The sequence below is a fragment of the Aphis gossypii genome, chromosome X (assembly GCF_020184175.1).
Source record: "Aphis gossypii isolate Hap1 chromosome X, ASM2018417v2, whole genome shotgun sequence".
Classification (NCBI taxonomy): domain Eukaryota; kingdom Metazoa; phylum Arthropoda; class Insecta; order Hemiptera; family Aphididae; genus Aphis; species Aphis gossypii.
This window is the reverse complement of record NC_065533.1, coordinates 32,610,262-32,637,429: the sequence shown is the minus strand read 5'-3', so window position 1 is coordinate 32,637,429 and position 27,168 is coordinate 32,610,262. Positions and strand designations below refer to the sequence as shown.

General features: G+C 28.1%; 1 protein-coding gene and 1 long non-coding RNA gene across 6 annotated transcripts in view; one reads left to right on the top strand and one right to left on the bottom strand.

The window, feature by feature from the left end:
• Nucleotides 1-27,168, top strand: part of LOC114125499 (pseudouridylate synthase RPUSD2-like) — a 394,976-nt gene that overhangs the window by 82,448 nt on the left and 285,360 nt on the right. The gene's annotated exons all lie outside the window — the stretch shown is intronic.
• On the bottom strand, nucleotides 13,453-13,902 carry LOC126551691 (uncharacterized). The gene is made up of 3 exons (XR_007605624.1): nucleotides 13,813-13,902; nucleotides 13,624-13,761; nucleotides 13,453-13,525 (listed from the first exon to the last, which is right to left on the bottom strand). It is a non-coding gene; the product is annotated as an uncharacterized LOC126551691 (long non-coding RNA).

Below are 27,168 nucleotides of genomic sequence, written 5' to 3'. Positions count from 1 at the left end.
CCACTGACTCGGCTTCATTGTTTTGTCACATGAGTGTATGACTCGTTTTTATTACGATTTCGTATGGTGTTCACCGTTCGGAAAACTTTTCGCGCTCCGTCTTTCCGACGGATGAAAAAAAAAATGAACGTGTCTCCGAGGAGATGATTCTTGGAATAGTCGTGAATCCTTTCTTCGGTAACGTCGCCTGTCATTGTCCTTTGATCAGCAAAACGTTGATTGCGTCATGTTCCTTGCAGTGTACATCTATTTAGAATGGTTAACACGAAACGTCGAGCCTGAGTACGAATGTTGTTTATAATATGATATTTATGATAGCTTAATTATAATACCACGTTGTGCATATTTTACGCGTATGCACAACATTAAATGCATGAGTGTTTATTATATTACTAAATAGATTTTTCAATAGCACGTTATGCCGATCTTAGATCGTAGACTCGAGGAAAATATGCGCTCCAGTAGATATACATTGACACGAATTGCACGGAACAAATAGTTTTCTCGAGTAAAGTATAACATTACAAATGGTAGTACGACAATAATATTGATAACAATACACTACAATATTATGATAAAGTTTTATAATAATAATTAACAGTAGGTATTATATTATTGTCAAAATAGTAATTATTGTTATTGCGAGCACGTAATTTATCAATTGTCACTCGGCCAACAATTATATTACACCTGTTCGGCTACGGCACCGAATCTTCGGCAGAACTACACCAATATATAACATAATATTTTATACGTCTGATCGACGGAAATATCACAAATATAATAGGATTCCAGGAATGCATTAGGAAGAGACATAATGGACGGACTGTGGTCATTATTTATTTCGGAATACGGAAAATGCTTCTGTGTATAATATTATTTTGTACTCCGCCGGCGAACACGATAATAATAATAATAATAATATAATATATTGCGAACACGACTCTTGCGAATCAATTGTATTGTACCATCAGTACGTTTTTTGTTTTTTTTTTTTTTTTGTTAACGTGTGCATTATCTTTGTTCCGTAAAAACTTTAAACTTTATATATTTTATCAATATTACATTTTATTATATGTTTTATTAGTTTTGAATTCGTGAAAACGAATATAGCTGTATCGAAATCACCAAATCAATAGTACCTATATCATTAACAATGCATTTTTGAATTTAAATCAATCGACTAAAACACAACAATTTAACCTACATTTTGATGTATATGTTATTATCAAAACGCCGAGGACAACACTTATTTTTAAATTTTAGTCAATAATATAATAATATTTTGAAGTAATGTGTGTCATTAAAATAAAATAAATATTTATTGATTTCGAATGTAGGTAGTATAATATTATTATTACCAATCAATTATTTATCACACAGACGCATCTCGTATTATAAGTTATAACTATTCAAATATTTATTAAGTTTTTTCAGTTGATATATTAATATAATGTCCAAAAACTATTTAATGATAATTCAGAAAACTCGACATAAATAAATATGAATTGTTGAAATTATTTATATTCGTTTATACTCACCTGTATGTAACTAATAACTATTATATTATACATCTTGCAATATCTTAGGAATAAAACAAGGAAATCTGAATTTTCAATAAAAAGCCTAAACACGTTTTAAATAGTATGATGTTCAACTTTAAAAAAAACTATCGAAGAATTTCTATTTCATAACAATACGTCATTTTATTCGAGTAGACTAATTATGATTCTTTAAGCCACTCCAAACACTGAAAACAATATTCGATAAATAAATTGTTAACATTATCGGCTTGCGCATAAAGTTCAAACTAGGACCTAAAACCTATCTCACCTTTGGGGACAAATAAATTTCTTTTTTGTCACCAGTAACTGGAAAATCAAAATCGATGCACGTCCTTGATAAATTTATGTACTTTGCGTAAATAATTATGTAAATGTATATAATAAACATTTGTTTTCTTGTTAACATTTTTATTAAATGTCCCGTAATATTGTATTAGGTCGGCTATATGGCATCAATCGATAGACATAATGATAGTATACGTATTTGAGGTTATTATAATAATCATTATTCACACTGAATTTAAAATATATCTATATTATATTTCTTCATGACCAAAACACGACGGAGCTCTGTCGACGTAAGAGAAGTGAATATTATTAAAAAAAAATTTAATTAAAAAGTTTAAATAAATTTAATTATTATATAGGTAGGTATACCATACCGTCATAGCTATTCTACGTATAAATGCACTTATTAATATTCATTTTTTTTTTTTGGCTTTCTAGTTTATCTCACGAATTTTGACACTGTGTACGCAATGATAAAGTTAGATTAATTTAGGACCATTGTAAACGAAGAATCTAACAAGAGAGCAAATGTTAACCAGCAGTGCATAACTTTAAATTATATTTTGTAATCTAACTTAACTTAATTAAAACAAATATTGTTCCGAGCGCAGTCGTTTGTGTTTCACAAAGCCCTACGACCGTATTAGAAACATATCTATATACCGCGGTAACGCGATACGCACATACATAATATATATTTATATTTAATATGCGATATCGTCCAATACGGCGTATACTATATACATAGGTAAACGATGTTCGGTCGTCATAGTTTTCCTCGGTTTAATATTAATTATAATAATATAATATTTTGTTTACTCTGGTCCGCCCGAGTACCATGTCTCCATGTCTCGGGCATTGGTTAAATACGACTCGCTGTTGTAATGCCTTAGCTAATATTGAACGACGAGAGCAGTACAAACCGAATTTCCGCCGATTTAGATTTTCGCGTCGAGCCGACGAGCGTGCGAGCATAACAATAAAAAAAAAAACAACGATAGTTTTTCATAATTTATTATAATGCGTACCTATATGTAGATTGTACGTATGCACAGTATGAAAGCAAATAGAGCACACACCAAAAAGTATAGCGCATATAGTAAATAACTATAGTACCGTACCGCGTGCGTATAGTTTTTATTACGATGTAATGATGGCGTTTTATTTACAAGGTTTTCGGTTTGACGCGCTGCGCTATAATAATGTTATGTAATTAGAATTAAAAAAAAAAAAAAACGCGACAGGAAAATAATACCGACGCATTAAGGCGGACGAGAAAGAATAAAACGATTATACATTTTTTTTCACGTCACCGCGTCGGTTTCATTTAAATATATACAGTCGATAAAAAAAAAAAAAGAAAAAAAACTGTCCGACTTTATAGCTGCTACTTCTGCTGCTGCTGCGTCTATAGACGGGTACCTACTACCCATATTGTTGATAAATTTACCGGGTCGAACGAATAGTCGGTTAGGTACGCGTGCAAATTTTCAACAAAATCGATTATTTGTTTCGTTTTTATATAACAGCGGCTCACCTCCGCCCATTAAACAGACAAATGTTAGCAAACGATACCGACAGTGAATCGTTATAATTATATTACATAATATTACAGAAAAACCAAGTGGTGTGAAAACGCTGTCTGTATGTATAATAAAATAATTTCAACGGTCGGCGTGTCCATCAGTGCGGTGCGTAAATAGAAAACTCCGGATTTTTTTATTCTTCTACGCGGGGAGATTCACCGTGACCGTAATCGAATCATCTTGCTGTATATGGTTTAATAGTAATATCAATGAATTTGTTTTATTCTAAATCTGATTCTATTTTGAAGAATATATTTTATGTATACATATATATAATGTCCGAGTGTTAGTATCAATATTTAAGATCGTTTAAGGAGTACCGTAAAACAGATTTATTCTTTTATTTAGTCGAGGAAAATTTTTTTTTTTTAGTAAAAATTGATAATCTATTGATTTTATTGAATATTTAGTCTAATAGATAAATATTATGCTCAGATAAATTTTACAAACTATAAAATATTAATTGCTTTAATTTTAAAATCAGCTTCCTTATTATCTTTATAATTCATTATCATCAACTTTAATTATCTTCAGTAGAGTTAAATTAAATAACTGAAATATGCTCTATATTTTAAATTTAAATTTATGTAAAATATCATCAACACTTCTAAAATAATTATCTCATTAATAATATAATAATAAACAATTAAAAGAGTTTTTATTATTTTGTTAAAAATAAAATATAATTTATTTTTAAACTTATAAAATCGTCATTTATATAATAGTCTAGATTAAAAAACAAAGAATAATTACCTACTATTATTTATGTAAAATATAGATTATATATAAATTAAATATTAATGATTTTGAATTCATAATAATTATATGGTACAAAAAATCTATTTTTAAAAGTATTTAATATAGTGTTTCAGTAACTCTAAAACATTTTACAATTCAGGATTTGAATACATTTATTCTTAAAGCAGAAGATTGGTGAATATTATATGTACTGTATATATTATCGTTAAATATTACAATTTAGGCGTTCATATTAATACCGAATAAAATATATTACTTGATATGAATACTAAAATATGACTAAAGGGGTTTGGGGCATACACAACCCCCCTCTGGTTTCGTCTCTAGTAACCGTTTTCTTACGTGGAAAACGCGGTAGAACAGAAATTACAATATTTATCACGTACAACTCTTATTGTCACCACCTACTAGTAGGTATATACCTAGTGTATACCTACTAGTTTAGTATTAAACAAGATTGAAATAAACAAATATATCATGGGCGCGTGTATCATGATCGCATAATATACAGAGTGATTCACCTACCATGCTCACTAATATTTTTTTTATTTAATAATTTATTAATTTCTTTAAATATTGATTTTTGGAATTTTAAAACAGAAGATCGTATTCTCAAGCACTCAGTATCTATTGTACTACATATGATAAATATCTTTTGGCTATACAAAGATCCGTTTTACAAATGGAAATTATATTTTTTACTTTAATATTAATTATTAGTTTTAATGGATGTATATATTTTTTAAGTTTACGTGAGCAGTTAAAAATGTAAGTAAATACTTTTTCAGTTATTAAAATATTTATTTTAAGGATGATAGTGCTTAAAAATGATTGTGTAATAATATATTACGTATATAGAATTGGATCAAAGTATTTATTATACTTAGTCATTATTCCATATTTTTCAAACCTCCTTATCAAAGATCTGTAGTACACAAAGTTAAATAACACATAAACTATACTCGATTACATTTTGATTTTTATACGATGACATTTGAACAAAAATGTACTGTTAAAAAATGTTCAGTAGAAAGGGGAGGGGGTTATTTGAAAAGTTTGTATCTCTACAAGAATACTCCTTAAGTAATAGCTACAAAAATATCAAAAATTTGAAAATATAGTCTTGAAGTAGGTACGTTTAAAAATTCTGAAAATCATATTTTGAATACCTGCATTATTAAAGACAAAAAGAGGTCAGTATTTTTGGTGAATCACGCTGTATGTTATTGGAGTTTATTAATTTATATTCAAATACGTTAGGTATACGGCACATACCTATTATAAATCTTGTACACATATTGTTTATGGACATTGTTTGGATTTATTATCGAATTATATATTATTATATAACGGCTTCTGCAGTTATACTTATAAAACAATGGGACTATGTGTGAGTCTATGTTTGTCTTTTATATGAATTTTGTAAAACATGTTTTACTGCATTAAATTGTGACACTGCCACTATGACCATATTAGTATCGATTATGGTTTTTTTTTTTTTTTTTTAACGAAAATTATACAAACACAAATTCGCGATTAACACATATCATATTATACTAATAGACTAGTATTGTCTATAAATTAGCTGTAGAAGTGACCGAATAAACATACCAAAGCGATGTAGCCTAAAATCATCTATCATTGTACAATATTCAAGAATACTGTTCTATTATAATTTCCGTATGCTAGTTGCCAGAAAATAATCAAAGTATAATTGATTATTATTCAACATTTATTGTTATGAGGTAATTAACAATTAGTTTCAACCTCTTAATATAGTATCTACTTTCACGTCTAACTTATTTATTAATAATTTAAAATAGTATATATAGTTATTTTGATACTTTTTTTTATATAAATATAAATTAATAATGATAATTATAGCAGCGAAAATATTACAATATCACGAGATGACATTAAGTTTTGGTGATATATTTTTATAACACTATAAATAATAGGTAGTTATATTTTCTACTGTCCTTTCATGCTTAATACAAATATTATCATGTAGTTACAAGTCACACAAGTGCAACCATCTATCTTTTGCCGCTCTAAATGTCTAAAAGGCAAGCCTATTATTAGTATACATTGTATGGTAATAAATGGCTTAAGTTCGGTTTTTTTTCCTGAAAAATATTTTATACTTTTTATTGTGTATTATACTAATATTATTGTAGAATACGAAAATCGGTCTCGGAAAATGTTTCTCCTCGACAATAATAATAATCAATAGTAAAAAAAAAAATGTATTAAATAATAATAGGTATAACTCGTCGATATAATTGATACTATAACCGATTCTTTTTACAACTAATAACACTGAATATTATTATTATATGGAGAAGCTTTAATGTCTTTAAACTTTTAAAGATATATTTTTTACATTATTTAAAATAATTATGAATTAGCATAATTGATATTATATATATCTATAACTTTATTTTGTCGATGAAATTTATTGTTAAGGTGATTTCATCAAAATGCTCGGATAAATGTTCTACTTCAGAATAGGTATTATGAAATAAAAAAAAAAATATGTCGCTTTTCATAAAAGTAAACTCTAATAAAAAATGGCGAAAAATGTGTTTATTTAATTTATCTATATAATATTTTATAAGTGGATAATGTCGATTTTTCGTCTTATTTATACCCATTCTATTATATTACCGTCCACAGTCTTTTTTTGTAAACATTTACCTCCAGGAATTTGGACAGCAAACATGGGATATTTTCTCGGCTTTGATATCTTTACAATGTAAACATTTGTGAGCCAGGGATCTAGTGTTTTTATTTTATCTGCGAGAAAAACTAATCTTCCAGCGATAAACAGAATTTCGAAGTAAATCGATATCAGTTCAAACAAAATACACTTAAGACGCACGAGAGTGGGGCAACGTGAAAACGCTTTTGAAATTATCAATAGCGGCTACGCGTGTTATCATCATCGTAATAACGGACTGACTCAGGATAAATTATATGAGACAACGCTTTTTCACCGTGTTAAAAGCTCGTTAAATTCACGTTTATCGATTCTAAACGTAAGGGTAATGTGTTCGGCGCCAGTGTCTGTTTTTATTTTGACGGTCGTTTAGTTTAGGTGTATTGAAAATGCAAATTCGATTTCTAACGTTGTTGTAATATTTCGTACACGCGCGTGGAAATTGGTGAATCGACGTACCTATACTTAACTGACAGTTTTTCCTTCACTGTTTCAAAACAATTTCAATTGTTTCCGCATAGTTATATATTATTAACTATAATATCTAATCATTTCATAAGTTTACAGGTAAACGTGTCACATAAAATTAGTGTAAACAACGGCTAAATTAAAAGTGCATTTTTGGGGGGGGGGGGGTTATCTATGGAAAATGTCGTTTCAAGCATTTGTTAATCGTTTCATATAACAGACATTTTAATACTAGTAAAATATTTTTACTAGAACATAAAATTCGATTTCAAGAAATCACACTCATTCAAAGATTTTAGATCTCTACGCTGTATAGTACCTAATAATATTCATTTAGTTGATAAATATTAATCAATGACAATCTGTGTAGCGAAACGAACTTAATATTTTCTCTTTTGGCATGACTGCGCACGATAGGTTTTAAAATAATTATATTCAATTAATATTTTTGGATAATAAAACAACGATAAATCATTTCGCAAGTCAATACCGTTTCTACCAACTAAATAAAATTGAAAAAAAAAATAATACATATTATATACAATCATAAATGGTTGGTCATATTTTTGATTGATTTTACTACGATAAAATAATAGCCTTTTAGTATAACAGTTATTATATTATCTACATATTAATTATAATATAATATGGTTATAGAAAAATTGGTTTTGTTATAAATTTTAAATATTTTTCTTGATAGAAAACAAAGTATTTCTTAATGTACATGTATAAAAATAAGTATTCTGATATTAAATACGTTTTCGAATATTATTATTCGAATACATCACACCATTGACTATAATAATGTATTGGTATACAGCAATATAATATGATTATTGATTATAGTCATCGTCCACTGAGGCCGACCACTATTTAACAATTTATTCGACTGAGCTCAAACTACAGAGTAGGTATTTGCCTTTTATTATGAAATATTCTCACAGAGTTATTTAATGAAAACCGTTTTATAATAATAGGACGTATATTATGGTTCATACATCGTTTCGGTATAAATATTTTTGGTTGTAAAAATGGATATTATTAATCGCCAATATTTACCAATGGTTATCGTTACTGTTTTTACCGTTTGAAACATATTATATGAATAATATATAAATAATATATAACAATATGCGTGTGTCGAGTGTGAATATTTTTTTTTCTTTTGAAACCGAACGGCATAAGAGGTCTATAGCATTTTATTGTATAAATTATAATAGGGTTAGGCCAACAACATTTCGATATCCATACAAAAAATAACAACTTTCAATATTATTTTTGTATTGAAATTATGTATTATTTTCAATAACGTTAATACTATTTTTATTTGATAATTTTTTTTTTCAAAATATTATAATACACAAAAATTAAAATTAATACCATCTGCAGCGTCATTTTAATAATTATTATTATCGACTGGTTTGAATTTTGTTTTCATTTCGTTAGACATTCTAGACATTAATTTCTTCGTTATTCAATCATAATTATAATTCAGGTTTTCATAAGTTTTGTTTTCCATCGGAATTATAATATTATTATAACGAAAAAGTATTTCTTGAATAATAATATTGTTTAAGTTTAGTCTATAAATAGTTTTTAATTGCCGTTTCAAAAAACAACTTTTAGCTCTATATAACAGCAGCACTAATATAGAACCACGATCCATGGTAACAGTATGCAGTGTAGAGTTCTGCTCTTGTTGTGCTAATGCATACGAATGAAAATGAAAATGTATTAAATTATAATATGTTTGACAAATAGTTTTTTTAAACTTTTTAATTCGTTTGTGTCGTCACTTGCTTAACGACATAGTTTTAAGAAATCGGAATGAGCTTTTTATTTTTTTTATTTATTATTATTGTTGTTGTTGAGCCGTACAACAATAGGTTGTTAAGTTGACTGATTGTATAATGTTTTATTTATTATTGCTTTTTTTTTTTTTACGATAAAATTATATGATGACTGTATTATGTAGTAATGGAATCGGAATTAAGCCACCCGCCGTTTGTACCGACATCTAAAACCTTAAAGCAGGAATTTTAAAAGAAAAACCGACTTCGCAGTCGTCTGACTAATAAAAATAATAATAATAATAATAAAAAAAAAAACTACACCGTAATTTATTAACAACGCAATAATAATGTATCATAAAATAATATCGTGTGTCTTTAGTACTACATAGTTCGCAATATTATATGATTATTGATTATGATAATATGTTATACTTATAATATATATTTTAGCGTATTTCTCGTATCTAATATTAATAATAAATAATAATAATTGGAATTTACTACTTAGTTTTATTTAGTATTCATTGCATTTTTTCCAAACCACTTTACTTGACTGCATGTTGGTATTTTTTTAGTAGGTAGTTACTTTTTTTGGTTAGCTATCGTTAAATTAATAGTTAAAACATACAATTTAAAAATATGTACGCTTCCGTACTTCTTATCGTCTTCATAATATCCACCTATATTACTTATTTGAATATGTGATATTCGTGTTCATTATTGCCGTTTTTTTTTTTTTTATTAAGTATTACTATAATTATAAGTAGTTTCTGAAAACTCAAAGATATGTCACTATAATTGTAATTGTATTTTATTTAAAAGTCGAAATCAACAGTAAAAATTGTTTTGAATTTCCAACTTTCTTCATTTGTTTATTATATATTATTTGCTAACATTTAAATTAATTTAATGTGCAAATTTTGATTACATTTTTATACAACATTATGTATCAGTTACCTTAAGGCGTGTATCACTACGAATATTGACTAATGTGTCTTAAAACTCGAAGGAAATTTCGCTATTCGTTATTGAACCGTTTTGACAGAGTAAAAATATCTCAGCAAACCAATTTTCGTGCAAACCCGATTTATTTTGTACTTATACGTATAAGGTCTCTTATTTAAGCACATCTGTTTAACAATATTTTATTATCCATCGTACACAAGCTCACATCTGCGTCCATCACCGTCGTCATCGCCATCGTAGTCATTGTCAACAACATCATCATCGAGTGCGTTATCAACCGTCGTCAATGATCACATTGCACAGTGCCATATTATACTATCGTTTTGGGCCGATGCGGAAAGTAAATTACAATAATAATAATAGTTCATCATATTTTACTGTAAAATCTTGATAAATGTTATTATTTTATTCATATCAACCGACGACCGACGTTCTTAAAACCCACCTTACCCGCGTGCACGCAAAAATAAAATAACTGCAGCGATCATATTATATAGTAATCGATATTACGATATCGTACCAATAATAAAATATGCGTAATATATGATATACTACTACACATTATAATAGGTGTTTATTATTATTATACTATCGTCGTAGGTACGCGTTTTGTTCCACTACAACGGTTATCGAATCGCATAAATGACTGTATAATATTATACTCGTAAATCATGACGAAATAATGGATACAATATAATATGGGTAGTATATTATAATATATTATGTACTTGGATCTTGGTTTAAGCATGCGCCGCTGGTGTAGGTAACTATCGAGTTACCTACTTATTATATTGTATTTTATTATTACCTATTAAATCTGTGTAATAATTATTGATAATTGCATTTTATGCGTGCTACTAAAATTTGTTGACATACCTATAATGTACTTATCGGTCGTTTCAAAGATTTGTGAAAAATATCGACTTAAGTTTTTTAAGATGATATTCCAATGTTGAGTACGTTAACTATAAGTCAATAGTTAATAAACATTGTATATTTCAACTCTGAAAGTTAAAAATGAAAGAGGATAAAATAATAACGTGGTTAAAAATAAGTCAACTAATGTTTATTTAATTTCCACCTGTATCTATCAAACACCTTTAATTTTTCAATAAAAACATTTTATTCGAACTTTTTTCATACTACCGGTAGTGTTATAAACAATTGTTTATGCCAATTAAATTAAAGAATACCTAATTGATTATTCGTTTTTGATATCATTGTACGAGTATGTACCTATAAACCGACTACATTTACACCAGTTATAAAAAAAAGTAATTAATTAGATTAAAGTTCCGTCATCATAGGTATGAACATAATTTTAACTTATTTATAACAGTATTATAACTTTTAAATTAACTGAAAAAATCTTGGTTGTTACAGTTGGGATTTGAACTATTGCTATGTTAAATTCAAAAATTAACTAAATAGGGTAATTTTTTAAGTCAAAGAAAAATGAATTTATTAACTATAGGCGTGTGTGTGTGCATTAGAACTCAGTCAACGAATCAAATAGATTTAGTCATTACGTACATAATATAATAAATATTTTGACACGATTAAACTTTAAGTAAAATTCTAATAAAAATAACAATTTAAAAAAAAATAACACATTATGATGAAATAAATAATTACATAATATATTCATAATGGGCTTGGCCGGTTCGTATTTGTTGGTATCATCAAATTTATGAAATATACTAAATGGTTTTAAATACTCAATTGTGGTTATTAAATATATTATGTGGACGTCGAGTAGTTGTTAGGTAGAAACATTGCAAGAGTTATCGTTACCTACATTATTATATTAAACTATAATACACGCCACTTGTGTTGACACAATTCGTTTACGTTCGATTTTTTCACATTTGCATTGTTGCAATAATAATTTTAGTTTACGTTTTCACACCGAATTTTTTCAACAGTCGAACGGATCGATGCCAAACATAATATGCGTAATAACCGAACTTTAATTACTAGCGCATTTTGCGTGAATGACATTATTAATTATTGCGATTATTTATATAGCCGTGCGCTTTACTGTCGATATATTATATATAGGATGATCCTTCTGGCGTCCCAAGTGAAATACTCTAACTGCACTAGTAACGACCGCCGATGTACGGTGATACGATAACTTTTAATATCGTTAGATTATCGAATGCTTAGGATAGGTACTTACTGTGTATTGTATATAGTTATTGCAATTCGATAACCATGGTGGATACGCACGTTTTAAATAAATTTTCTAGGATGAAGATTCCCTCCATAAAAACCAGATATCCCAGGTATCACCGATAAAATATTTTATCGACTTGGCAAGATGAACATTATAAGTTAATACAAACTTTTAGCTTCAGTTATTATACAAGGTTGTTGCCTCGAGTTTGGATTTTTTTAAGACGCAGTTCACCGTAGGGGAGAATCAAAAATTACTCATTAGAATTTTAACTTAAATATTTCGAAATTTTCAGAAAAATTATTTTTTGTAGTTAAACAATTTCAAAAATTTTTGAAAAACTAGTCTAAATAAAATTCAAAAAAATCAGATTTTCAATAACTGCAATGTTCAATTGTTGAGTAAAACAATAGATGAGCGCATGCTTGGTGAATCACTTCATACATTATAATGTCACTCGGCGGTATTTCTATTTACACGAAGTATTGAATTTCAACTCAATATAATGTAATATATTTATTAAAAGAGAATGTTGATGATAAGTCGTAGTAATCAAATACGAATATTTCAATATTAAATTTGCAGGAACGAAAATCATTAGAAAATTGATAGTAGGTACACGACGGGTGTTCAAAAGATTCTCTTCCATTATAGGTATTATAATATATTCACCGATTTCACCGTGTACAAATACTCTCGGCCAAAGGTTCTTAAGCCGTGGTAGTACACAGAAGACCACGTGGAGATTCAGCCTGGTACAGTAAACAAAACAAAGTTCAGATACATTAAAAACGACAATAATGTTTTACCGATTTATAATTTTGAATAATTGTATTTAAGTTTTTAATAGTAGTGTGTTAGTAGGCACGTGAGTGATACAATATATATGGTGTACAGGAAAACAAAACAAAATCTTAACAAGAATCTTAAACAGAATCTTATTTTCAAGTTTGTCTACTTAACGACCACACAGTATTGGAATTTTGAAAACTTCCGATCGTCAGGTGTTGACATTACTATAATATTAAAGAAGCTATTGTTATTGTCAACATCCGTCAAGAATTTGAATTACTTTTTGCGTCCAACTTCGATATCAAAAAAATAATCGACTGGACAATTTTGTTTCTGATTATTCCATTCGATTTCCTCTCAAACTCGCGGTTTTCTTGTTTTGTACTTTTGTAATCACACGGTACGGCCAACTGCGGTATAACGACACTCTAAATATTAACGTAGAACACGACGCACACCACGTTCAAATTTCATACTATATTTGCTTTGTTAGTAAAATTGCATTTACATTTTTCAACCCTAAATCCCATAAAATCGGATGTGTGGCGTGTCCTCACCGCGGTATTTTTTTGACAGAATTCGCACGAAAAATCAACGAACTACAACGTGGCGGCGTATGAATGTCGGTCACGTTTTATTATTGTTCCTATAACATAATTTTGCGGCATTACAGTAATAATATTGTCAGTGTGTCTACCGTTTATTAACATCAAATTCTGCTCTCTCGTTTATCGCCGTGTCGTTTCGCATGGTTTTCGAAAATTGTTCGACAGCATGAATAGTGAATACATACGTCCTCGATAAAATTCCGCGAGTTTAACTACGCCGTACGCTCGTCGAGGACGACTGCTAGACCGAGACGATCGCGACTGCCGAACCACTACGTTTAAGAACGACGAACGTCGGTTGACAGGACGAAACAGTATCGCTGGCAAAGGTTAAAACTATTATCTATATATGCATAACAATAAACACTTATCGATGTGTATTATTGTGTTTTTTTACAATGCTGTGACAGCTGAAGCCGAAGAGCACACAAAACGAATTTTATGACGAAAAGATGCGTCGAAAAAATACCGTATCGAAATCGTCAAAACTCTATCGGCTGATGCCTTAAACGTCGTTGATGAGTGGTGTGGGTGGAGGGGTTGCCTTGTGAAAACTCGGCCAGCGGAACCGTGTTTGAATATCTGCTGCTGCTGCTGTTGCTGCTGCTGCAAATATAATTTAGGTACAAGGTGGTTTATCATTATTGGTCATGAGTATAATATATGCGATAGGGAAACTTAAAGAAATGATCAGGAAATTTTAATGAAGATCGATAGAATTGAACCGTTTTGTAAAATATAAAGAGTTATTTTGTACGGGGGAAAGTTTCTTTTTAATTATTTTATAAAGCTTTCAAAAATATAATTTTAAATTGCAAGATAATAAATGTCACCCTGTACACGGGAATAGATTAATATTATTACTATAGTGTGGTGTCGAATCAGCATGTAATCGCTAGAAGGAAAAAAAAAACTGTATTTTGGACGATCACACAATCCGAATCTAACCTTATAAACGCGTGAAAATTATTATATAAATACAGTCACTATATACAAACTGGTCAGTGGACACTACACCTCCTCCGTTTAAGTATTTAAATTCGGTGCGAAATTGATTAGCATCACTATATTAGTCTATTCTATACCGTAGTATTGTTTACTATGACTTATGCAGCAATATGTATTTGTAAAAGTAATGGATATTAACTAGTTAAAAAGTTAAGTTAGCTAAGTTAATTTTGTAACTGACATTTGATAACTTAACTACCTACTAAGTTCAAAAAGTTCATATTAACAACTGACGTAGCTTTTTCAATTTAATTTAGAAAATAAAACAATTAGTTGAAATATCTGCCTAAAACAACAATGGTTTATAATTATTATACTATAATTTTATAGAGACTTACTACGGTCAATACATAAATAGGTACGTAAATATGAATAATAATTATGAATATAAAGTTAAAACGTTAAAAAATATAATATGTATAAGAGAAATCATGTTGGGTTTTATTAATGATAACGTTTTTTCCTTCTTATAAATATTTCAAAAGAAAATATATATACTAACCTATATATTATGATTAAATTAAATTATTGTGTTGTGTTTAAAATAAAGTAAGGTTAAAATTATTTATATTATACAAATCTTTAACAATAGTTGATAATCGTATGACTATTATTTTTTACTTATTACTTCATTCATTTGTCATTCATATGAAAGATATTGTCATTTTTCGATTATGGTAGTGTTTAAGGTACATATCACACAACGATATGTAGACTGAAAATCAATTCTATAGCGATAAACTATTTTTTCCCTTATATCTAATGCGTGAAAATTTAAATGTTTGAAAAGCTGTCAAATTTTACGCGCATAGTTGGTCGTTGGGAATTAAATATTTTCTCCACCTCGTATAGGTACTTACCGGGAGTATACAGTAATTGTCATCGTTTTAAATTTATGAGCCACCTTGACAAAACCTTTTTGTCATTTTTGTTAAAAATATAAGGAAAAAGATTAATTTAATAATGGAAATACTGTTAAACAAGTATAACCTTTAAAATAATTGAATAATAACAAATTATAAGGTATGATACTTTAAAAATAACATTAAATGGTATTAATAGAAATTTAAAATATAAAATACTTTTTAGCTTTTATATTTATTTTATACGTTTAATCTTTATACTTTATACAATATAAATAACATTATAATACTAACATTTAGATGAATATTGCTTATAAAACTTAAACAGTAAGTTATATATCTAATATCTATAGATATTATTAAATTCGCATAGTAATAATCTAATCTTTATTATACAAATGATTAATATAATTTAAATTAATACTTGTTTCATAAAATGTATTTAATAATAATATTTGGTAGCCTGTATTGTGATTATGCATATTTTGTTTTGATTTTACAATCTATACCCATACTATTATCTCCACCCCCCAAAATGTCTTCGAAAAAAAAATATTAATAGTTTGAAAAAATAATAAAGTGATATGTAAAAACTTTTTTAATGCCCCCCCCCCAAAAAAAAAAAAAAACTTGATTGCGTATCAATCACTACTGTATGTAGTTATTATTTAATTTGAATATGTCATAACTGGAGTAAAAAAAAAATAATAATAAATAAATAAAAAACAATTGCAGACCTAATTAAAAAATAAACAAATAAAAAATAAGTAATATTTTTAACTAAGTCATTTTTAATAATATTATGTATTTGCAAGTTACCGTAGCTACTTCCAGTATAATACATAAACTAATGTCCTGGCCACGAAAACTGTTTTATGTCCGCCCACTTTGTTACACAATGCCAAGTTGATATTTTTATTTTTATTTTTATTGAGAAAAGACAATTGGCAAAATTAGTCATTGGGTGTACAGAGGTTTACTTATAATACATTTTAATTTGATTGTTAAATTTTTGATTTTAAGCTGGAAGTAGTGATGAATTTAATGATATTGGTGAATGACTGAGATAGTTATTAAGTATTTCGTGTTCGTTTTATTATAAGTACTATCTCTGAATTTTCGTGGCTTATGAGCTTAAAAATGATAGTACTTTATGCTTAAATACAGATACTCGTGTAAACTGTGTAATAACAACAATATAATACATATATATTATATATACAAGGTGATTCGTTAAGTATACTCAACCTATATATTGTATTATTCATATTTTAATAATGCATATTTTATTCAAATTTCGATTTCCGGAATTTTCAATTGTTTATAATATAACTCTTAAAAATCATATTCTCTATAGTATTTTTTTTTTCATTTAAGAAGTATCATTCTATGATAAGCTTCTCTTTTTTTTATGAAAGCCACGCTCTTTAACTGATTTGTTTTTGTTCTTTTTTCTACGATTTTCAAACGATGATAAACTATCTTGAAAAAAATAAAGAAATATGGAAGCTTTACCGAGTCAACATTATGTTTAATTGAAGTAAATAACAAACTCTTCCGAGTTATGTTATATTTTGTATTAAAGTTATGTGTTTATTTTATTATAATTTATAAACATTAAATTATAATATAATTATAATATTCAAACGAAGTCATTACCGACTCGGTAGAGTTTTTATATTCTCTTCAGGTAATAATGCAGCAGTATTAGACCAGGTAGTTACAGTTTACTATCGAGAGAGTTTACAATAACTCTTATTTTTTAACACATCTTCATCTAAATTAATTTGATTAATTATCGAGTTAATAAGCTTTATGTACTAAGAATAATATACCTACCTCAATTATAACAAAAAAATATAAGCTAAATGTAATATTTACCTTAGTTTATTTATGTGTCTTGGTCTGTCGGGACGTCGTTTTACAATTATACAATTTTAATTAATTAATAATAATTAATAAATATTAATATAATTTTAAAATCATCATAATATCTTCCATATATTTTTAGTTTGTTAAATTTTATCATAACCATTATTATTTTAAGTTAAATAACTCAGAAATCGCATTTCTTGATTTCCATATAAGTACATATCGACATATTAAAAAATGCGTATTTTTTGTACATTATTATAGGTCAATAATTATAAAATAAACAAACAAATATGTCTTATACTATATCAATTGCTATAACAATCGGGTTTCTTCGTCTCCAAAATCAAGTTAGATTCTTATACATTTAGATTGATAGATATTCTAGTCGTAACCATATTGTTTATACTTTTTGCTGTACTCGACGTCCACGTGTTGTATAAATACTCGTAGGTACGTACCGAGGTAGTAGACAATCCAATTTCATGTCTACCATATAACCCCATCCGCCGTACGCACTCCCTTACCATTACAAGACCGAGTCCTATAACGCTACTTTTTAACTTTGCATAGGAAAGTAATAAATTACTTCGGGTAACATAATTATGTTAGAACTGAAAAGTCGTGTTTAAAATTATAAAGATTTTGGCAGTTCGGCTACTTCGTTGAAGACTGTATTCTATACATTTCACCCGGGAATAACCCAAGAATGTTTACATTTCTGAAAACGACTTAATTATTTTACGACACATTTATTGATTCAGATATTGCAGTTAAAACACATTGGTATGCAACTGTTAAAGTTTTCGATTGGATGGAAAATAAATTAAAATCAAACATGTCTGTTTTTATAGATGAGACTCATCAATAATTAATACACAGTTTACTGAGGACATTAAAAACAAAATAAAATATAGGTTGTGTTTTTTAATCAGATATAGACTAAGAAAAATAAAAGTTTGGTTTTATTGGGATCAATATTCGACATGTAATGTATTTTGAATTATTGAATTAGTGTTTGCAGTGTATCAAATACTATATACACCTGTTATACCTAGACCTATGGCCTATATTTTATGTTTTTAGAAGGATGTCGTAAAAGATAAAAATTCTTTATTTACTATACTATTTATATCACACTTCACATTACCTATATCATTACTAGGTATATAAAATATAAGGAAACGCGAATATTCGCTTCATCGCCGATCAGTGGAATTGTACCGATCTTATAATAATTTTAAAAGGTTCTAAACTATGTAATGCGTCTAGTTATTAGTAAGGATTATTTTAAAATGTGTAGAAAAAATATGTTGTTCTAATATTATAGTATTTTCTCCCGTCAAAGTATTATAAATGTCTAAGTATTTAATTATACTGTATAATACCGCCTCGTACATATTTTATAACTTACTACCTATAAAAAAATTAAATAATATATATTATTATTGTAAGTATTGAAATAGCGATTTGACTTTCTAAATCAATTTTATATCTAATCCTATACAGTACTTAGTGTATTTTGTTAATATTATAGATATATATATATATTGATAGTGTCTTGTATGCGTATACTATTGATCATATTTTGTCCATCTCTACCTATATAGGAATTATTTTTCGATGGACACCGTTTGAATGTGTTAGCATCGATAATATAAGATTAATATATTATATTGTTATTATTACTATCATCACGTTCCATACGCGTGGTAAGTACCTATAGTAAATAATATTATAATACACATTTCTTTTAATGTTCGACTTGCGATCACGCTACAGTATTTCTTCGTGATATAATTACATTTTCCATTTATTTAAAGTGGTAGGTACCGCCGCTACCGAGAACGATGCGGTTACATTACCGTTTCAAAGAGGCCGGACGGGAATCGCATTTAAGCGGGCATTTATAATGCAATCATCACGTGCAATTATTTTCAGTGTCTTACTAAAAGACACATAGGAAAAACAATTTAATAAAATAAAAAAACATAGATAACACCGAAAAATGTCGAGGTATCGTTGCATGCATTGTGACAAACACGCCCACTGAGACTTTTTAATATATTATATATTGATTATTTACGTAATTTACAGGAGTATATACTCGATTAAATTTAGATTTTGCACGAATTTAAGTTTTCTGAAAAATGAGAAATTCATTGGGCGTGGCTAGAAAATTTAAATTCACACAAATTACGGTGTTAAACGTTGACATAAAAAAAAAAAAACTATTTTAATTTCTAAATGGTGCAATGCACATATTGTTGACATCGACAATAAAATTACTTTATCGTCTAAACGTTTATTTTTCGTTTGTACGTATAAAGAAATCCAAATTGATTAAGTTGTAAAATTAGCGATAAGTATATTATACAATATACATATACTATATAATATTGAATGCCTTACTAAAGAAAAGTGCAAAAGAAAAACAATTTGTTTTATATTCATCGTAATTCTTAGTTTTATGACTTAGTTTGCTAAGAAATGTTGGTATTTTAATAGACATATATTTTGTTTTATTTTAAATTTCATAATTCATTTTATTGATTTGTAAAAACCCAAAACTATTATAGACTCTTACACATCTTATCTGAAGATTAAGATGTAGATACGTATATCGGATTTTATAAGGTAAATATTTTCACACTTCCACACATATACGAATATTGTACCCATAATCATCTTTAGATCATTAATTTAGATGTTTATATTTTGTTTTTATTAACTGATAGCAGTATTGTTAGCAATTTTCTAAAAATTAATGTTTAATAATATATTCAGAATAATAACCATTCAAATTGCATTAGACAAAACTTAACAAACCCATTTCGAATGTGTGACTGAAACCACGGAATTTTTATAATAATAAAAAAAAATATATAATAACTTTAAAATAAATTTAAATTTTCTTCCTGCATTATGACTCAAAAATGCTTTGATTATACTATCATAATTTTGTGGTGGATTTCATTTCACTTTCAATGTTTAATATGGCTAAAGCATTAAAGATAGGTAATATTATAAACTTATGTCATAAATTACAAATTATAAAAATATAATATTAACTACAGGAAATATATGAATGCGAGGATTAAAACAACAAAAATTAAAGAACGAAAAATCGCCACAAAATCAGTCTTTCGTGGATCAGCATCTCCTATTGCTTCTACTATTATATGTATCGGGAATTGGCGCGCCTATGTATTTCTATACTAGGGTATCGATTCAATCTACATAGGTACTAAACCAAACGATTCTATAATTATTTATTAATATTTTCTAATTTCAAGCTATTTTAAAACAATTTTCTAGAAATTTTGAATTTTGCAACCCCTCCCCTCATCCTATTATTTTTTGTACACTATTGCTCTTACTTAAAATAATTCTTAATAAAATTATGTTATTTTTTAATGTTAAAGAGCGGTTAAATTATTTATACCAGTAGTATGTATAATTATAGAAGTCGATTTATTATTCACGAACTCAGAGGTCTCATCTCGTACCGTCTAGGTTAGGTTAGGTTAGGTTTATCTACAGAAAAAGTGGCGCATACATGACATAGTATAATATTGACAATCATATCGAAAAATCACACGAAATCGGTCAGATCAACTATAGCGAATATCTATTGAAATAAAATTATAGTATATTATACGCAGTTGAATAAGCCTGGTAAAATAACATTTGTAACGGTCTGGTAGTTACGTTGTTCGAGGGCAAATACGCACGCATATTACAATCGAAACTAAAAGGTTTATTGCCCAATACTCTGCAGTAGGTATCGCCTATAATAAGGACTTGGGTATGCATAGATGTGATGATAATATTTAAAATATCTTATTCGTGTGTGCTATACTATTGTATAAACTTATGGTACAATGTATTGCTATATGAATAATACAAAGTACACCATCGACCATGTTTTTTCAATATTTGGCGCCCCGTCGTTTTTTTTCTAAATTCTAACTACGATAATAATATAATAAAACCATTATTGTATATCCATGTATTGCGAAGACTGGTAAAATATATTAATAACCTGAACTAGGTTGAAAAAATAATTGAATGAAAAAAAAAATAATTATTATAATTCCTTTTATGATTATTGTTAATTTCACGTAGTTTTGCCTACGATGGATTGCATTTTCTGAGTTAAAATCACAGAAATTATATTACGATATAATAATATAATAGACTGTGCATCTCATGTTTGATCACTTTGACCCCTTATATATGCTATCTATTTCTAACAATCTCTTACATAATATTATTATATTGTTAAAATTATCTCTCTCACTATTATTGCCTATTGGGTATAAATGTTAACCTAAGTTGTATGATGACTATCACTTAATTTCTTTTCTATAGTCTGGCTCACGAAAGAAAGGTACCGTTTCGCGCATGTAGACTGTGGACCACGGACCACCTGTGTTACTACGCACCACCAGATTGGGAAAGTTCAAGACAGCTCGGTTTTAAAGTAATTTTTCCAAAATCTGGTGGTGTGTCGTGCCGCAGGTGGTCCGTGGTCAACAGTCTACATGTGCGAAACGGTATCTTTCTTTCGTGAGACAGACTACAAGCGCTTATATTTAGGTATGCATTTAGCAGGGTGACGAGCTTGACACGATTATTGTCAATCTTAATCAGAAAACTCAAAAACGAGTTAGGTGGATGAAAAAATATAAACTGAGTTAGATAATCCATTTTTCAAATTTTATTAAGTGTTTATAACATTTAATAGTTTTTATCGACGTTTTGATACATATTTTAAAAATGCATTGTTTTGAACAGTTATCGAAGATCAGTACATCGTGAAATTCATAATATACATTATAATTACATCTATTATAACTTATATTCTGTATTATATTATCATATTAATATTACACAAAAACGTATCGTAACGTCGTGTAGCTCATAATATTATATACTTACGTTGCGGGAAAACTATATTCACGCGCGATTACCAATATCATACATTCGTGTGTACATAATTTATTAAGACATTTAGACATTTTACGATATTCAATACCAGATAACAATTATAATATCGATAAAATAGACTATACATAATATAGAGCATAGAATATAGAGTATAGACGATAAACTTTAATTTAAATTACTTATAATAACTTTTAAATTGTATGATGTAATTTGGAAATATAAGACAGGCTAGATAAAAAATATACCTACTTATTCCCTAGCACTGATATATACAATAAAATTTCGTTTCAGCTATCGCATGATTTATCGTCAATATATTACACTATAATAATAATTAATAACACTTATATAAATGATATTGCACATAATGATTACAAATGATAACTTAGTGGAGAGAATTCATTTTTGTGTGTAATTCAGAAACTATCCATTTAATGATATCTTAAGCTTCAATGTTCCACGATCAGTGTGTTCTAATAATCTACATAGCTTGCTATGTATGTATATAAACGTAAGTATAGTTTAAGTCTTACAGACCAAAAATTACAGTTGGAATAAATTGTGAGCAAAAATATAATTTAAATATTTTATAGAGTATATTATTACTTATTTGTAATAGTTACATTAATAATAACGCTCATTATAACTTATAAGTGTACTAACATTGGATATTCACAGTACACAAGGGTGTGTCTATTATACGAGCGTGCAGAGAGGATTGATTTCGGCATTAAAATTACAACCAAAGTGTCTGGCTTAATGGAGTAGTTTAATTTGTTTCGTTATTATTATTATTATTTTAATTGACTATCGCTTGATGTTGTTGCGTAAGTATGAAGAACAAACACTACATTTTAATGCAACCCTTCTCCCTAAATCACGACACCACCATCTGAGACTATATTCTTGTCACGTATTTTTAATGGGTATATATATTATTATAATAATATAATATTATACTCTTTGTAATATAGTCGCTTGCGTTTTCGCAAGTTCCACAATTATTTTGTACACATTTTAAAATATAACTTATAGGCTTACTTATGCGTAAGGTATTTTGATGACTAAATTTTAACCTTATACTCTACATGAATAACTTTTTTACCTAAAAATAAAAGATGGTCTAATCTCCTAAATTTAAATTTTTACTTATCATTGCAATATTCTTGTAAGAATGCCTAAAAATTTATGGCATTAAATGGAAAAAAAATATAACTAGTATTACATCTACGAAAATCACTTTTTTTTTTTTTGGCGTCTGCCACAGTACCAGTCATTGTAAGTTGTAACCCTATAGAGTATAGACGATAGAGTATAGGGATTATAGTCGTTCGTATTATCACAGGTCGTTTTATTTTCAAACATATTTTCGAATAATATGTAACATAATTACTCAACGATAGTTTTATAAAAATAATCATGTTAATTAAAGTCTTATTGAAATTATTTTTTAGCACTATTTCTATGTATGGGATTACTAACTTTTGTAGGAGTGTCATGATTATGGGTCTACTAGCGCGGTGCAACATAGGGATATCGTATTATTATTACCAACTTAGATAATTTTATCTTACTATTATTATTATGAAGGCGTCAGTGGCGCATGTTTCAAGAGTGAGTCAGTTTCAACTTAACATAATGGCAGTTTGTGTACGGGACAACCCTCGATCGGCTGGAGGAGATCGATCACGAATATTGGGAAACTGCTGTGTAACCGTAAACTCAATAATTTGTCCACCAGATGATCCGTCTCAATTAAGTTTAATACGGTCGCACTGGCTATATGGGTATGAGGTCTGTTCGTAATGAAAGAATGGGAGGTGGGTGATTTATCTGTTCAAGTAATCCGTTAATTGTGTAATTATTTTTTTTAAAATAAATTATATATAATACCTAGGTACTAAATTGGAAAATATGACTCAGACTTTGTTCAATACGTTATTTAATATTCGATGGATGATGTTCTAGATTTATCTTAAGTTTTCTGTTACCCAGAATAAAAATTCTGATTCGCAGCAGTATATTATCAGGTAGAGAATCTACCTGCGGTAGATCGCGGACCTAGTGCTGTTTGTATGTAGTGTATGATTTAACTCTAATAAAGTATCAAAGTTATACTAAGTTTGAAATAATACGGTAGATTAATATAATCAATTAATACATAATCCTAACCTAGGTTTTGATTCTCAAAAATCTTGAATAACCTGGCTTTGCCCGTGTACATTTTTTTGTGTTACCTACTATAACTTTTATTTTATCAGTTTTTATATTTGTTACAGTCTGCTTTTAGATGTTATGTTTATCCTTGGTTGCCCATGTATTGTAATATTGTAATTTGTTGGCAAAAAATTACTTTACATTATGGTGTTATAAAAACCAAAAAAAAAAAAATATTTATATTAAAATATTTTATTCATCTCAATAACTCTTTATAAACAGTATTTTTGGTACTGCCTTTTGGGGCTAAAATAACCAAACTTCTGGCAGAGCTAACTCTAGAACATGTGATATAGAACTGTCCGTGTGAAAAACATTCTTCTCTCAAATCAATCCCTGTCATGCTCAATGATTGTCCTTGAGACTTATTAATAGTCATAACAAAGCAAACTTTGAGTGAGAATTGTATTCTTTTTAATTCAAAGAGATAATCAGTTGGAATCAACGTTATTCTCGGGATTAAAACTATATCTCCTCTAGCGCTCTCAGTGATAACTATAGCGTCTATTACATTTTTGTGCAGAGCTTTAACTTGCAATCTTGGTTCCTTTCTGATCCAAATTTTTCATACAGTTCATCATTGAGGTACACCTCAATAAATACTAAAAATAATTGTCCGGCTGCCACCAGCTCACATCCGACAACCATATTAATTAGTTTTTATTAATATGTAAGAATTTAAACAATTTTAGATAAGAATTAGAAATAACCGTATATAAACTGGGGTGCGTATATGAAGACGCATTAATAATTAATATTTGAAAATAACAAGTAAAACACCTTGTCCTTGTGTATGGGTAAATGCGTAGGGTATTTTACGACTTCATGTTATCATGTTTTTATACATAATAATTAGCTGTAATAATAAAGTGATAAATGTGTTAACGCATAAATCAGGTTGTTATAGAAACCATTTATAAACAAAAATTATAAACAAAATTTCCATCGTAAATCTCAAAATCTCCGTTTGAGCAACCCTTTAAAATGTGGGTTTTGAAAAATCCTTTCTTAATGCCCGATGAAATTATTATAAAAATCTGTCCTCGAAATTTCAAGTCGATAACTCAAATAGGTTCGGCTCTGCGTTGATTATTAGTAAAGTACACTTTCCTTTATATATAGAGATATCATACTATAAATTATAACGTCATCGTCATTTATAAATTTTCTTATATACCTTTTCAGTTTTAATTTTGTACTTTTATACATAAATTGCGAAAACTATATAGTATGACTCTGTGACTACGAAAAGAGCGATTCTATGAATGGAAATTTGATCAGTTTTTGTACACTATAAATTTCAAACTAATCTAATAAAAAAATTTTAATATTTAAAAAAGAAACTACATCGTTAAATATAAATTTCAAAATTGCATGCGTAATGCATATATTTTCAAGGAAATTAACGTTGTTTTCAATATTATTAGAGTTGTTTGGGTCTGAGAAAAAGATTGATGACATATATTCATAATATAGAATTTATAAACATACGTCTATGGTCTATGCCTACTTGTGCATGCATTATAATAATATTATAATTTAATGTAATAAAACATTGCGGCGTGGTATTGGTCTAACTTTTCCCCTATCGCTAAACAAGTGTCCCATAAGGATTTCCTGGGATGGATATATTCATGACTGCTATAAGTAAATGTGGAATAACATATCATAGGTAGCTTAAATCAAGGGACAGTATTACCATACTAATAATGATAATATATTATTATTAGTCAAATTCAAGAATGCAATCATACAAATAGCTTTATCGTAGGATTATTATATTTTTTATATGAAACTCTGTTTAGTATAAAATATACTTGTACAGCATTTACATTTTTATCTTGTGACAAATGCTACCAGTGTTCTATTGATCACTGATAGTTCATTCGAAAACTATTTCGATTAAAAGTATGATCATATATTACTAAAATTATTCGTTTTTGGTAAAAAAGAAGTTAATAATTATCACGATATACCATAATATGCCAGTCACGTAATATTATCATAAGCTTCAGTTTCCATAGCCCATCCTCTTGTTTCCACCCCTTATGTTCCTCGAGGCGTGACAGGAGGATATCAAATGAATGTTGTTGAATATTAAGAAAAATAAAATAAAATAAGCAAGCTCCCGAAAGCCATGTAACTTTTGAGACGAACAACTCAAATAGAAATTAGAAAACTATAGATTACATATAACATCGAAGATGAATGTAGAATAGTTACGCATAAAAGCGAACGATAAAAATTCTCTGCTTGTGGAGATTACATTTTGTAATATTTTCGTAAATAATTCGATCTTACCTTGTATTTTATAACGGCGTCGTTGGTATATATCTGATAATCGTTTATACCAGTGCATTATTAGTACAGATATAATGTGATATAATATTTTATATTGTACTAGATATAATAATGTTTAGTTGCCCAGTGCCCTTACAATAAAAAGGATGCACTTCGTCACAATCTGAACAGGAAATGATCATAGTTTTTATTTAATATTTTTGTCTTAAACTTGTATAATTTACAGCTATA